The sequence below is a fragment of the Mirounga leonina genome, unplaced genomic scaffold (assembly GCF_011800145.1).
Source record: "Mirounga leonina isolate KUSES-001 unplaced genomic scaffold, KU_Mleo_1.0 Mir_168, whole genome shotgun sequence".
In the NCBI taxonomy this organism is placed as follows: Eukaryota; Metazoa; Chordata; class Mammalia; order Carnivora; family Phocidae; genus Mirounga; species Mirounga leonina.
The window spans coordinates 71,545,693-71,559,098 of NW_023270426.1; positions in this window are offsets into that span (position 1 = coordinate 71,545,693).

The window sequence follows — 13,406 nt, forward strand, 5'->3', positions numbered from 1 at the left end:
CCTCCAAAATATTAATTCATTTTCCTTATCTGAAACCACTTGTTAAACATTTACTTTGCCAACAAATATTCTAGGCTCTCACAATGAGAATGATTTTACAAATTCCTTTCCCTATGGGGAAATGTTGCCTATGCAGTTTACCTTCTACTCTATATATGAGTATTTTTATTTCTGTGCCTAGAACTGTTGGGGTAAGCAACATGGCAAGGCAACTCCAGCCTATTAACACTCTGGACCATGATTATTAATTTAGTGTTTCTGAACCTCCTTGCTTTCACTCTAGGATTTCTTCTCAAGACCAAAGAAATACGAACCAACAATGTTGATAGAGAAAAATCAATATACAAATAAACACTCTTTTTCCCTTAAGTCCGGTGAAGGTCATTCTGACACTTTTTTAGACATCAACACATTCATTAGTTAGTATAATCCACTCATGCTTTTGAATATGAGAGAACATGTTCAGCAACAAGAAACCTTGTTAGCAGTCTTCTCCAACCATCATCTTCAGGGTATCCTTAGTGGTCAGCACCATCTTTTTGGACTAGCATTTTGCTGGAAGGTGATAAGGTGTAACTGTGACAGTTCTGATAGGTTTTGTGCTCTCAAATTCTTTAAATGCTGCTGGAGTAAATGTAAATCCTTTGTCAAAACCAATACTTGTCAGCTACCCATGTGTTGCAAATAACTGCAACAGAACTATTATTTTAGAGTCTGAAGTGTGAATTGGATTTAGAAGCACTTCCCGTTATGTTGAGGTAAAATCCATTATAGTCAAGATATACTTTCATTGGCTTTGGTCCAGTTCCATCAAAATGGAATCTTAACCATCACTTTTTGGTCATTTTTCACAAAAAAAATTAGGACATTTTGTTTGGTGATTATACCCATGCTGAAAATAGGTAATTTTTAAAAAGGTATTTGAATTTGAGTGTGAGATAAATCCTCTCTCTACATATTTTTTCCTCATGCCATATGCTAATTGAGAACCTGTTTCACAACATTTGTACTCTGGGACTCAGTCTAATGAAGCAGTTTACACCTGGAATATTGCCAATCAATGTTTCACAGGACAGAGATATTTCAAACCAAAATCTGGCATTTAAAAATATTCTGCTTGGAACCGGCACACAATAAGCCTGATAGCCAAGATTGACTTCAGCAGGGTGGGGATACATAACCTTCCCACAGAGAAGAGAACCAGGGAAAAGGAGACTAGACTATTTGACGCATAATATTTATATCTAGCTTGGTGGGTAAACTGTTAGAAATTAAAAGTTATAATGCCATGTGATATTTTATGATCAGTCTTTTTCTAACAGTCCTGAGCAAGTATCAGTGGTGAAAAGAGAAGTTTGCATTTATTTTAAAGTGATGATGCTAGTATAGAAGACAAAAAAATTGCTTGACTTTGTAATTAGTACCATGTGCCATCTTAGCAAATCCACTGAATATTGCTAAAAAAGTATATTGAGAAATATTGTAGTAATAGTTATCTTTGTAAAGGTGGAAAAAAGTACTCTGTATAAATGTATTAGCATCAGGAAGTCTTGAAAATTTTATTTTGACATTGAAAAAACTAAATTATACATCACTGTGACTTATCTTCGGTGAGCCAAATCCCAGGAGCATTGATTTGACAGCTAAACTGGTAGCACTAGATGATATACTCCCCCCCATTATTTTTTTTTTACTCAAAAACTCTTATATCCTATGGGAATCTATCTGAAGTCATTCTGATGGTCAATTATCTATATATTACATGAACATGACTCAAATTTAAATACTTGAAAGTCTCAGAATTAAGATAAAAAATAGGGGCGCCTGGGTGGCTCAGTCGTTAAGCGTCTGCCTTCCGCTCAGGTCATGATCCCAGGGTCCTGGGATCAAGCCCCACATCGGGCTTCCTACTCTGCGGGGAGCCTGCTTCTCCCTCTCCCGCTCCCCCTGCTTGTGTTCCCTCTCTCGCTTTGTCTCTCTCTGTCAAACAAATAAATAAAATCTTAAAAAAAAATAAGAAATAAAGAATTCTAAACATGTTAATTTTCTATGGAAATAACTTTAGTAAGTGATACAATAATCCATAATTAGCCTAATGTTTTGCTTCCAGTGAGGAAAAAACATCACTCTCTGAGCAAGCATAGTGCTTTGGTAAATGGATGGTACTTTTGTGCACCCCTCCTTCCAGATTAATATAACCCAGTGTCATGGACAGCAGGGTGTGGACTAAATTTCAGTTTTTCCAACTGTCTCAGCTAGATAAGTCTGCTCAGTTTAAAAGGTATACAAATGTTGGAAGCCTGATGATTTAAGCACCTATGACAGTTTAGTTAAAGATAATTTCTTGATGAATGTGACAAGACAACTTGCACAAAGATTTTGCTCCAGAAGCAAGTTTTGGGTACAGGTTTTGCTCAAGGGCTTATTTCATATTGTATTCCCATTCTCTGTGATGATTTGGCCTCTAGCTAAGCCTCTGGCTCATTCTCCTCTACTTTGCACCCCCACTGAAAGTACTTTCCAATAATACTTGCTGTACTTATACTTTCTAAGTCAATACCCAGTTTCACATGTCCATGCATTGCAAATATTGGCCTTTCTCTTTAACAGTTTCCCATCCTACATTTCATCTAATACAGCTTCTGAAAACACAGCATAAATTTTCATACTTTCTATGGCAGCTGTGATAATACACCATAGAGATCTCCTGCCACAGGAAACACTGACGAGCAGCTCGGCTGTTTTTACTGCAATGCTTATTATAAGGCCATGCTTCTCATGGGCTGTTCTTGGCATAGGTATGAAGGTTGATATATTCCTGCAAAATCTGGGATTTCTATGAACCCGGTTCATGGACTTTCTGTTGGTGTGACCAGATCTTCCTTAGAGGTATGCTGCAGTCTGAGACTGTTCCTACCCAGTGCTACTTCTCTCCTACTCTCCCTCCCAGGAGTCAGACCTTCATCATGACTTCTCTGACTCCTTCCCTTTTTCCCTTACATGTGTTTCCCTGATAAATGTCTTTCACAAATAATTCCATCTTAGCATTTTTTCTCTGAGCATCTGAACGAACATAAATTTTACTGAGAGTGGTCCAAAGGGGGAAAAAAATAATCACATGTGGCAAGATAGGTATTGGAGACAGGATCAATCACTGCCTCACAAGTGAAAAAAATGCATCCTAAGTGGTAGGTGAGATATGGAGAATCTCTGTTACAAGAGAGTAGGATAATTGCTAATGATTTCACCACTGGAACTATGTCCCTGTGGAAGGAAGTGCCTTTTTAAGTGCAATGATTCAGGCATTTAAAAAAATAGGATAAGGGGAAGCATCAATGATGAAAAGGCAATAGGCTTCTACACTATATTGATGCCCTGCAGAGGGATAATGAGAAACTGAGGGATGTAAACGAGCAATTAGTGGCTAAATATGAGCTTCAGAGGGTATCTTTGGTAACTTAAAAGGAGACCCTTATCTCCTAGAGTAGAAGAACAGATAGCAGCAAATTGAAGATTTGATAATTATAGTTGTAAAACTCCCAAGACATCTTAAAATTCCTTCTAGGTCAATCTATCGTCCTAAGATCAAAGACTTTTTCTGGGGCCCAGAAACATGGGTTGGGGATATCTGGAAGGATGTCCATACAGATGATCACTCTACAAATGCCCCTGAATTGGCAGAACCCATCCTTGCCCAGTAAGATCTAGCTCTTCCACTCTGTTCTAAGATACTGCACAGTCTTCTTTCCCACAGGGCAACAAGTGGGAGGCACCCCCACTTCTCCAGGCTACTAGGCTGATAACTAGAGTTAGATCCTACCATAATCTAGGTAAGGACCTACTGAGCCTACTAAGGAAAGAAAGGTATAATATACTAAGGAAATGTAAAAATTAGGAGGATGTATATGTAAGAGCTAGGATGTACCACTGTGCTTGGATTTTGAGAGTACTTAATCAGAAGGTTAGAATGCAAGACCAGAAAAGCAAGAATTCATTGATAGGGGAGTCTGAACCAAACTTGAGTTTTTAACATCTTGGTAAGGACCCTAGGCAATGGCCAAATGCTAGGGTTGCTTTTAGAAACCCAGAAACGTGATGGCTAAAATATTAAGTAAAATGGAATGCCTGAGTTTCCTTAGAAGTAAGTAGAGAAGGGAATAAAGAGGCTGAGGCCATGGGCATGTTGGAATGGATATGTTATGTGAGGTAGGAAGATGTATTATATGGTTATGTTTCGTAGGAAGACCCAGAGATCACACTATTCATCAAAGCCATAAGTATGTGTTGATGAGAGGAGCACAAGACCACTAAGAACTTTGGTGGTGGCTCTCATCTATAGACAAGGGCTGATGTTATAGGAAAAGTTGTCTCAGAGCTGTGCCTTATAATACATATGGGGTGATGCTACACCCAAATAATAGAAGCTAGGTGTCAGTGCTTGAAAACCAGAAGATAGGGGAAATTAATACTATAATGACTGTCAAGGTCAAATCAGCAACCAAGGAAGCTTCACCCACAGGGAATTGTGGAGATGATTAAAAGAGCAGTGAGCCCCTAGTACAAAATAGATGAGTAGACAACAAATGTGCTGGTTGACATCTATAACCCTTTTCCCCAAAAAATAAGAATGGGGACACAGGGGTTAGGAGAGGTCACCTGAATAAAAAGCTCATTGTCCAGACCTGTGGCAATTTTTAGGTTTGGAAGATGTTAACTAATGAGGTGATCAGTTCCCTGCATGTAGCATGACAGAACATTATAGGCTGTGGTGATTCCCCATCATATCACTGTACACTGAAGAGAGGGGAATGCCCATACATTTGAAGACAATTGGGCACAGAGTCTAGGTATGAGCTGATATTAATAACTGAGGACCCAAAGCATTACCATTGTGCCTCTGTGAGAGTGGAAGCTTAGGCATAGCAGGAAATAATGGGAGGGATGATTAAATGTCATGGTTAAAGTCTAACTCATGATGGGACCCTTCTGTCCATGGATCTACCCAGTGGTTGTTTTCTCAGTCCCTGAATGTAAAATTAGACTTTACTTGGCAGTTCAAGTAATACTGCATTGGGTTCTTAGATTGTGGGTCAAGAGCTAGAGCCAAGTTGCAACTTCTTAAGATGCCATCATCCTGCCAGGTAAGATAGTAAACAATAAACAACATCACTTTCTCAGAGGTATGTTAAAGATTATTACTGCCATTAAAAATCTAACGATTGTAGAAGTGGTCCTTATTTTGTCTCTATTTAATTCACTAGTCTGCCCCTATAGAAACCCAGATAGATTTGGAGAATGACTGTAGACTACTACAGACTTAACCAAGTAACAGCTCTAGTTATGGCTGCCTTGCTGGATGAAGCTTCATTGCTAGGATAGATTAATAAGGTCTCAGGTACATCGATTTGGAGAACGGGTACACTTCTATCCTGATAATAAAAAAGGGTAATAAACAGTTCGTGTTCATACTGTATGAAAGTAAAGAGTATTCATTTAAGGTTTTGCTTCAGGAATATTTGAATGCTCTCTCTCCTCTGTTATAGCCTCTCTTGTAATATAGTCTGAACTGAACTGCTTGGGAATCCCATGGGATGACTCTGATTCATCGTATCAGTGACATCATGCTGATTGTACAGCATGAGCAAGAGGAGAATAGTTCACTGGCAGCCTTGGTAAGATACATGTGATACATATGATGGGAAGTAAACTCTACAAAGATTTAGGAGTAAGGTACTCGGTGAATTTTCCAGGGCCCAGTATTCAGGAATATGTCAGGAACCACCCCAAAGTAAAGGGAAGATTGATGCATCTAGCATCCTTTACCATAAAGAAGGAAGCACAGTACCTGGCAGGCCTCATTGGGATCTGGGGCAATGCATTCCATACCTTGGAATGCTGCCCTGGACCATATAAGAGATGATATGGACAGCTTCCAGCTTTTAGGAAGGCTCATAGGAGGGAAGAGCCTATTGCTGCAGTTGGTCTCGAGACCACAGTTTTCACCATTAGGTGTCACCTTGACAAGGGACTATAGAACACTCCATAACCTTCCCTATTTCCCTCTCAATAAGTGAGCCCATGGAAACCAAGGAAGATGTGCTCCCTCAATCTGAATTCACAAGTAGAAAACTGTAGTACAAGTGGTGGACTTTGGCAGACGTAAAAATATTCTATTAAGATACCTGCTATTGTGAACATAAGTGATGGACAGCTAAAGGTCTGGGATTCTGAATCCATCATCCCACATTCATGCAGAGGCCATACTTTTTACTGGTTGCTCCCAGCCAATGACTGAACACTGGACTCTACTAAGGAAGACCAACTTCTGCAAAATTCAGGGCTCCCCTGACAGGTGATGTTGGCTCAAGGACTCCCCATCAATCTGGCCAAAACTTTCTTAAAGTCATGCTACAATCTGAGATCCTTCCTTCCTAAACTCTTCCTTTCCTTTATCACAGTGGTCATATGTTTGTCATGTTCTGACAGGTCTTCCTGACTCCTCCAGCTTCCTCCTTCTTTCCTCTCATAGGCATTTCTTCCAATAAATCTCTTATACTTCTGTATTTGTTTTGGCATCTGCTAAACCTGAACTAATATTTCTTCCAATAGGCATGAAACTGAGATGTTATCCAAAATTTACCCTCTAGAGAGTCATAGTCTTTCTGGACTAGTGCTTTAATAAGTACACTTTTAAATATATCAAGTAAATTTTTTTAGCATTTTCTTTATTTTTTTAAATTTAAGTATAGTTGACACACAGTGTTACATTAGTTTCAGGTATTCAAAATACTGGTTCAACCTCTCTGTATGTATGCTCATCACAAGTGTAATCACCATCTGTCACCATGTAACGCTATTACAATACCATTGACTATATTTCCTGTGCTATACCTTTTATTCCCAGGACGTACTCATTTCATAAATGGAAGCCTGTACTTTTTTCTTTAGGCATTCACTTGGTAAGACTTGATAGATACTATTTCCTGAGTAGGCAGTTTCAAAGTTCTTCTCTGATGACAAACCAGTCTTTTTCTGACCCTACACCCATAACCATGATTGTGACTATCTATCCCTCCCATCTCACTGTATGCATACACATATACAATCTGTACTTTTGTATAAGCTTACATATCCCTTAATATTCCCAGGTAGGGAGGAAGGAGTGAGTTGAGAACAGAAATCTGAGCATGCATATTTCACCAGAATTCCCTAGGACCCACCAACTTTTATGAATAATTGCCACTTTAATGTTAACATCTCAAATCTCAATGAGTTACTGACTTCAAAGTCTTTCCTCCCAGGAGTTGCTGTTCTTCCTGCATTACAGATCTGTGCTATTTTCTGCATAGTGCAAGCACTGGGGAATAATTGGAGAATTAGGCAGAATACTTTTTGTTGGCATTGGTTTGTCTTTGTTATTGTTTGTTTCTTTTCATTAGCAGGTTATGAAAGGAACATGTATATGAGACCACTCCACCGAGCTGAAGCTATGTTAGGCTCAAGCTAACATGATCAATATGTATTAGTGATACTCTCATTTCTTTTCACATAATAAAGTGTATCACATTTTTCTGCCTGCCTGAATACAGCTTTTTTCCAGATTAGTTTCTAATATTATTATCATGGATTATTTTTTTAGGTCTTTATATCTATTTACATAGTTCACTCTCAAAGTAGATATCCTGATTTTCTGCTTCTAGATCTAATCTGATCTTTCATTCTAAATAAATAAATAAGTTTATGAACTGTGCAAAGCAGAATGGACTCTCAAAGATGTTCATACTTTAATCTCTGAATCTACTGACCATGTTGTGTTACATGGCAAAGGAATTTTCAGATGTAATTAAGGTTATGAACTTTAAAATAAAGAGATGGTCCTAGATTATCTGGGTGGAACCAATCTAATCACAGACAATGTTCTGTGCAAGAACCAGAGAGAGGCCTCTATGAGAAGCAGGGGCTTCAGTTGTACAACTTCAGAGAACTGGATTCTGCTAACATTCTGAAACAAAAGCGAGTTCTTCCAAGAGACTCCTGATGAGAGCCCAGTCATTTGTCACCTTGATTTCAGCCTTATTAAACCAGGAGCAGTGAAACCAGCCAGACCAACCAGACTTTTGACCTATAACTTTGTATTATTTTAAATCACTAAGTTTGTGATAATTTGTTACAGCAGCAATAGAAAACTAATAAGTGTATTATCCATAATCACCTTTTTTGCCCACCCCAGGCAAATTTAATCATCGGCTACCCTGTGCAACCTGTGTATTGCTTTAATGCACTTATTATTTTATTAGACTTTATAACTTGTTTTAAAATTCCCATCTTTCTAACCAGTCTATAAGATCCTTGAAGGTTGCATTTATCTTTAAATTTCTGGTGCCTAGTACAGTAGTTGAACTTTTGAAATAAAGAAAGAATACATCTTAATCTCAGGAAACAAACTGAGGGTTCTAGAGGAGAGGGGGGTGGGAGGATGGGTTAGCCTGGTGATGGGTATTAAAGAGGTCACGTTCTGTATGGAGCACTGGGTGTTATGCACAAACAATGAATCATGGAACACTACATCAAAAACTAATGATGTAATATATGGTGATTAACGTAACAATAAAAAAGTAAAAAAAAAAAAAGAACACAATATTTAGTACCAGTGCAGGTGGTATATTTCACTCATGTATAAGAAGTTTAAACGCAGCATAAGTGATCGAAGCTTAAGTAATTTCCTTTATTTACTTATCACAAAATGTTCTGCCTTAGCTTTAAGTCAGTTAGTGAAATATTTTTAATCCAAATGATATTGATTTTCCCATATAGACTCCAAAGTGCACAGAAAACCTTTTGTAGGAACCTATTTACATATTTCTTGGAAAAAAATGCTTTACATACTGATTCCTAAAAGGTTTTTATGCTTCTATATTTCTCCTTGTAATGGTGAAAAAACATTTTTCTATAGAGTAATATTTTATATTCAAACACAGCTTTCAACAATATCAGTTCTGTGGTTATTTAATCTTAAAGAATATTTCACAATGGGCCTTCATAGTTGATAACATGATTGTATTATATAAACTGCATGTCTTCATTAATCATTGCTGAAATCCCTAGACAAATCAGGACTTCTATCTTGCACTTTGAGTACTCTTGCAAATATCGTATTTTGTATCAGCTAGCCCTTGACTTTCTCTATTTGATATGATACCTGGATTTTGTTAATGTGTGTGATACATATAGCCTAGATATTTTGACTCCCATGTCAGTTATTCATGTATAATGTATAGCCCCATGCTTGGCAAAAACCCACAATAAATAGTAGCAAATAGTGTCATAGTTTTTATAACTTATTGTTAATTGATTAATTATTAATATTTTTGGATTTTCATGTGATCCTTTTACAGAGAATGTGCATTCTTGATATTTGACTGAGGAGACAGAATATGAAATCATCTGAAACCATGTTTGACATGTGTCCCAATTATTTATTCCTATATAACAAATTACTTCCGAAGATAATGATTTAAAACAATGATCTTCCTAATATAGGTCCCTTATTTATGGGACACGAATTCTGGCTGGACTTCGATGAGTGAGTTTTCTATTCTTGTGGTGTCAACAGAAGTCACTTGGTGGTATTCAGCTGGCAGATAGTCTAGTCCCGAGGGTAGAAGGTGGCCTCATTCACATGTCTGGTATGTTAGCAGGGATTTGGCTGGAAGGCTTGTCTCAGCTGGTGCTGTTGACTTGAGTGCCTGTGGTAGACTTCTACAGCACAGTTGTCTTAAAAAGTCAGATTTCTTAGATGGTGACTCTAGGTACCAAGGTCAAGTATTTTAGCAAACAAATGAGAAATTGCATGGCCTTTTGAAGTGTGATATTGAAATTCTCATGGCATTCTTTCATTGTAATCTATTGGTTGTTACAGTCACTAGCTCACCCAGATTCAAAGTGAGGGAATAATCTATAGGAAGAGCATCAAAGACTTTGTAACCATGGTTTAAAACTCACATAATTACATTTGGGGGGACATTCTTGTATCTGGCAAATTATCCATTCCTAATTAAAACAGTATTTCAGTTAAACCAGAAACTGTATAATGTCTGTGTTATGTAGTGAAAAATAAAAATAAAGTGGAACTTTCTTCAACCATTTCATATGTTTAAGGGGGATCTGTCTAAAGGCATATTTGAATTACATCATCATGTATTCTTATGTCATCATACAACTTTTTATATGAGAAATTTCTTTCAAAATAAACTATTAAAATATAAGTACCATTTTGCCATTTAGATAATGGTTTTTACAATCTGTTTTGAGAGTCACTTTATATTATATGAACCAATAACTAATATTGTAGGTGAAAATAAAGTTTTTTATGACACTGTAAATTTATTCAATCTTCATCTTAAGAGGAATAGTTAGAATTAATGTACATGGCACATGATTGGATCCCACATAAGTAATGCTCTTCAGCTTTTTGCTGAAAAGTAAGTTTGAAAATATTACAACATAAAATTCCAAAAAAGTAGAGTGAATATCACCAGTGATTCCCAAAGCAGCCATTTTACACATTGTATATGCAGAAGTTCCGATTGGGATCTCACATTCTATCATTTTCTGAACACTTTGAAGTGAAATTGCCCTCTGCTTTGGATTATTCAGATTCTTTTCCTCAGAGAGTATCCTAAGCTTGTCAACAGAAAATAAATTGTGTTGGGTGGCAATGAGAAAAAGAGGCAAGGAATTAGCAATCCACAAAAATATGGTCCTTTATTACTACAAAACTATTCCTGGTTAACTCCATTCTAAAACAGCAGAAAACAACTAAAAAACATACACATACACACAAACATAGACACACACACACACACACACAAACACAAGAGGGTATTAATCTCTATAGTTGTAAAATGAACTAACACTGAATAATTTCAGGTCCACATTTTTAAATACGGTCAAGAAAAATTCTGGTAAAATATCCAAATGGCTTAAATTTTTGTTCTCTGGAATTTTTCTGAGGTAGGAATTTTTTTCTTGTTTCACACCATAAAAAATAAGTACAGGGCGCCTGGGTGGCTCAGTTGGTTAAGCGACTGCCTTCGGCTCAGGTCATGATCCTGGAGTCCCTGGATCGAGTCCCGCATCGGGCTCCCTGCTCGGCGGGGAGCCTGCTTCTGCCTCTGACCCTCCCCCCTCTCATGTGCTCTCTCTCTCTCATTCTCTCTGTCTCAAATAAATAAATAAATAAATAAAAATCTTAAAAAAAAAAATTTAAAAAAAAATTTAAAAAATAAGTACAATATTAGTGGCATGTATAAGAAAGAGGTAGCATGCATACATGTTGACATACATATCTGCACACACAAAATTTTCTCTACCTCCAAGGTTTAGACTGAGAATACTCTCTTGTGCATTCTTTTAATCTCCCTATTTTTTCTGTGACAGTAACATAAACTGTTGGTAGCTTTTAATATATTATATATTCAGTTGAATGTCTATTTACATAAGCAACAAAAATTTTTTCATATAATAATGTTATAAAATAATAATAATAATAATGTAGTATAATGCATGTAGAGCTGAGGTTAAGAAGAAAAGAATAAGAATAAAACTATTCTTTTTATCATAGGTTACTCAAATACTGGCAACCATGTACTACAGGCCAAAAATGTTAAATGTCACTTCCTGTGGATTATACCCAATATGTGAATGAGTTATAAATGGTTAGCATTATATTTTAGAACTAGAGGAAAGTTGCAAGATCATCTAATCCAGTACCTTATTTTCTTCAGAGATGATATGGGCTAAGGATATCTCACTATTCTATAACTGGAAAGTACCTGGACCCCGTAGGCCTGTATTCTTGCCTGTATGTAATGGTGTTTACATGAATATCGTATCATTCATATTTGTCATAAATTTTAAAGCAGTTTTCAGAATTGGAGAAGGTAAGTAAAAACCAAAACCATTGTATCAACAAGAACAAAATGTTGTTGATATCAAGAAATAGTTAACAAGTTATCGAATAAATATCAAATAAACTCAAAGATTTGTTCTTTGAAAGGAAAGAGGATAAAGCATTTATCCTTTTAAATTTACTAAACTGATCTTATCTTGTGTATAATTCAGGTATAATTTTTAATGAAAGACATATGCACTATGGTACAAAATGTTGCCAAATTACTGATAGATATGAAAAATTAAAATTGGAAGTTACCTTTCAGGCCAAAAAATAAAATCAGGTCATCTTGAGTATTTATACATTTATTATATGCATTTTGTTTTTCTATAGTTTTAAAATTGGCAGATATATTACCATCATATTTAGTAGCTTAGGAAATAAAATTTGTAGCTATGATTTTGTCCCTTTTATAGATCTCATCTTTGTTAGGCAAGAATTGTTACCTTGCTTTATAATCCATTTTATATACTATTTAAAATATTTAAAACCATTTAAGATATAAGGCAATGGAATATTAACAGAACACAAAATTTCTTTTCTATCCATCCTTTGCAGACAAACACAAATTTGAATCTAATTCTACCATAGATAGTGATATTGGACAATCTACTTAACTTCCTTGACCTTCAGTTTCTATCTCTTTAGAAAGTAGATAATAATAGGAAACACTTTAAAAAGTTCTTATAAGGATTCAGTGAGTGCGTATGATTGCTAATGAAAATACACTTATGTCATTTAATAGGAAGTAAAATAACTCAGCTCTGAGGGTCAGAAATGGCTGGACCATGTCTCTGGAGAGATCTATTGCAACAACTTAGCTAACATTATTATAATCTATCAGGAACCCTGAGTGCCCTTGAATTCTAATTCTTTTTTGTAACTAATCAAAATTAGGGGAAAAAATGGAGCTTCATGACTGCACTCAGGAAGTGACAATAAATAATTCAGTCAGCAGAGATGGGGTAAAAAAGTGGATCCTCTCAAAATAGGATCACAATGAGCAAGGTCCTAGTGAGAGAGGATTAGCTGGTTTCCCTCCCCCAGTCATAGATTTGCTCTCCTCCATCATCTCCCCTCTCTCGTCCTCCAAAATACAATAAATTTAATATAACTAATTTCTCAGGTTGGAGTTTTAACCCAAAATTTGCTTTTATTACACAGAATTTCTTACAAATGAGATTGTTATAATTAATCAGATACACAGTACCTATGTTTCTCACATCAAGAGGGGGGGAAAGGTGGCCCTATAATAATGTCAGTTTATATAAACCAAAATATTAAGTGTCAGTCTGAAATAAGCTGAGGAGTGCATTATTTTTCCTGAATCCTGACAGGCAGAGAACCTGGGATTGGAAGAGATTAAAATAATGCTGACATACTCGTCATCTTGGCAATTCTCTATTCCCACAACTCTGGTTTCCTAGGAGAAACCGATTAAAAAAGCTAAGCT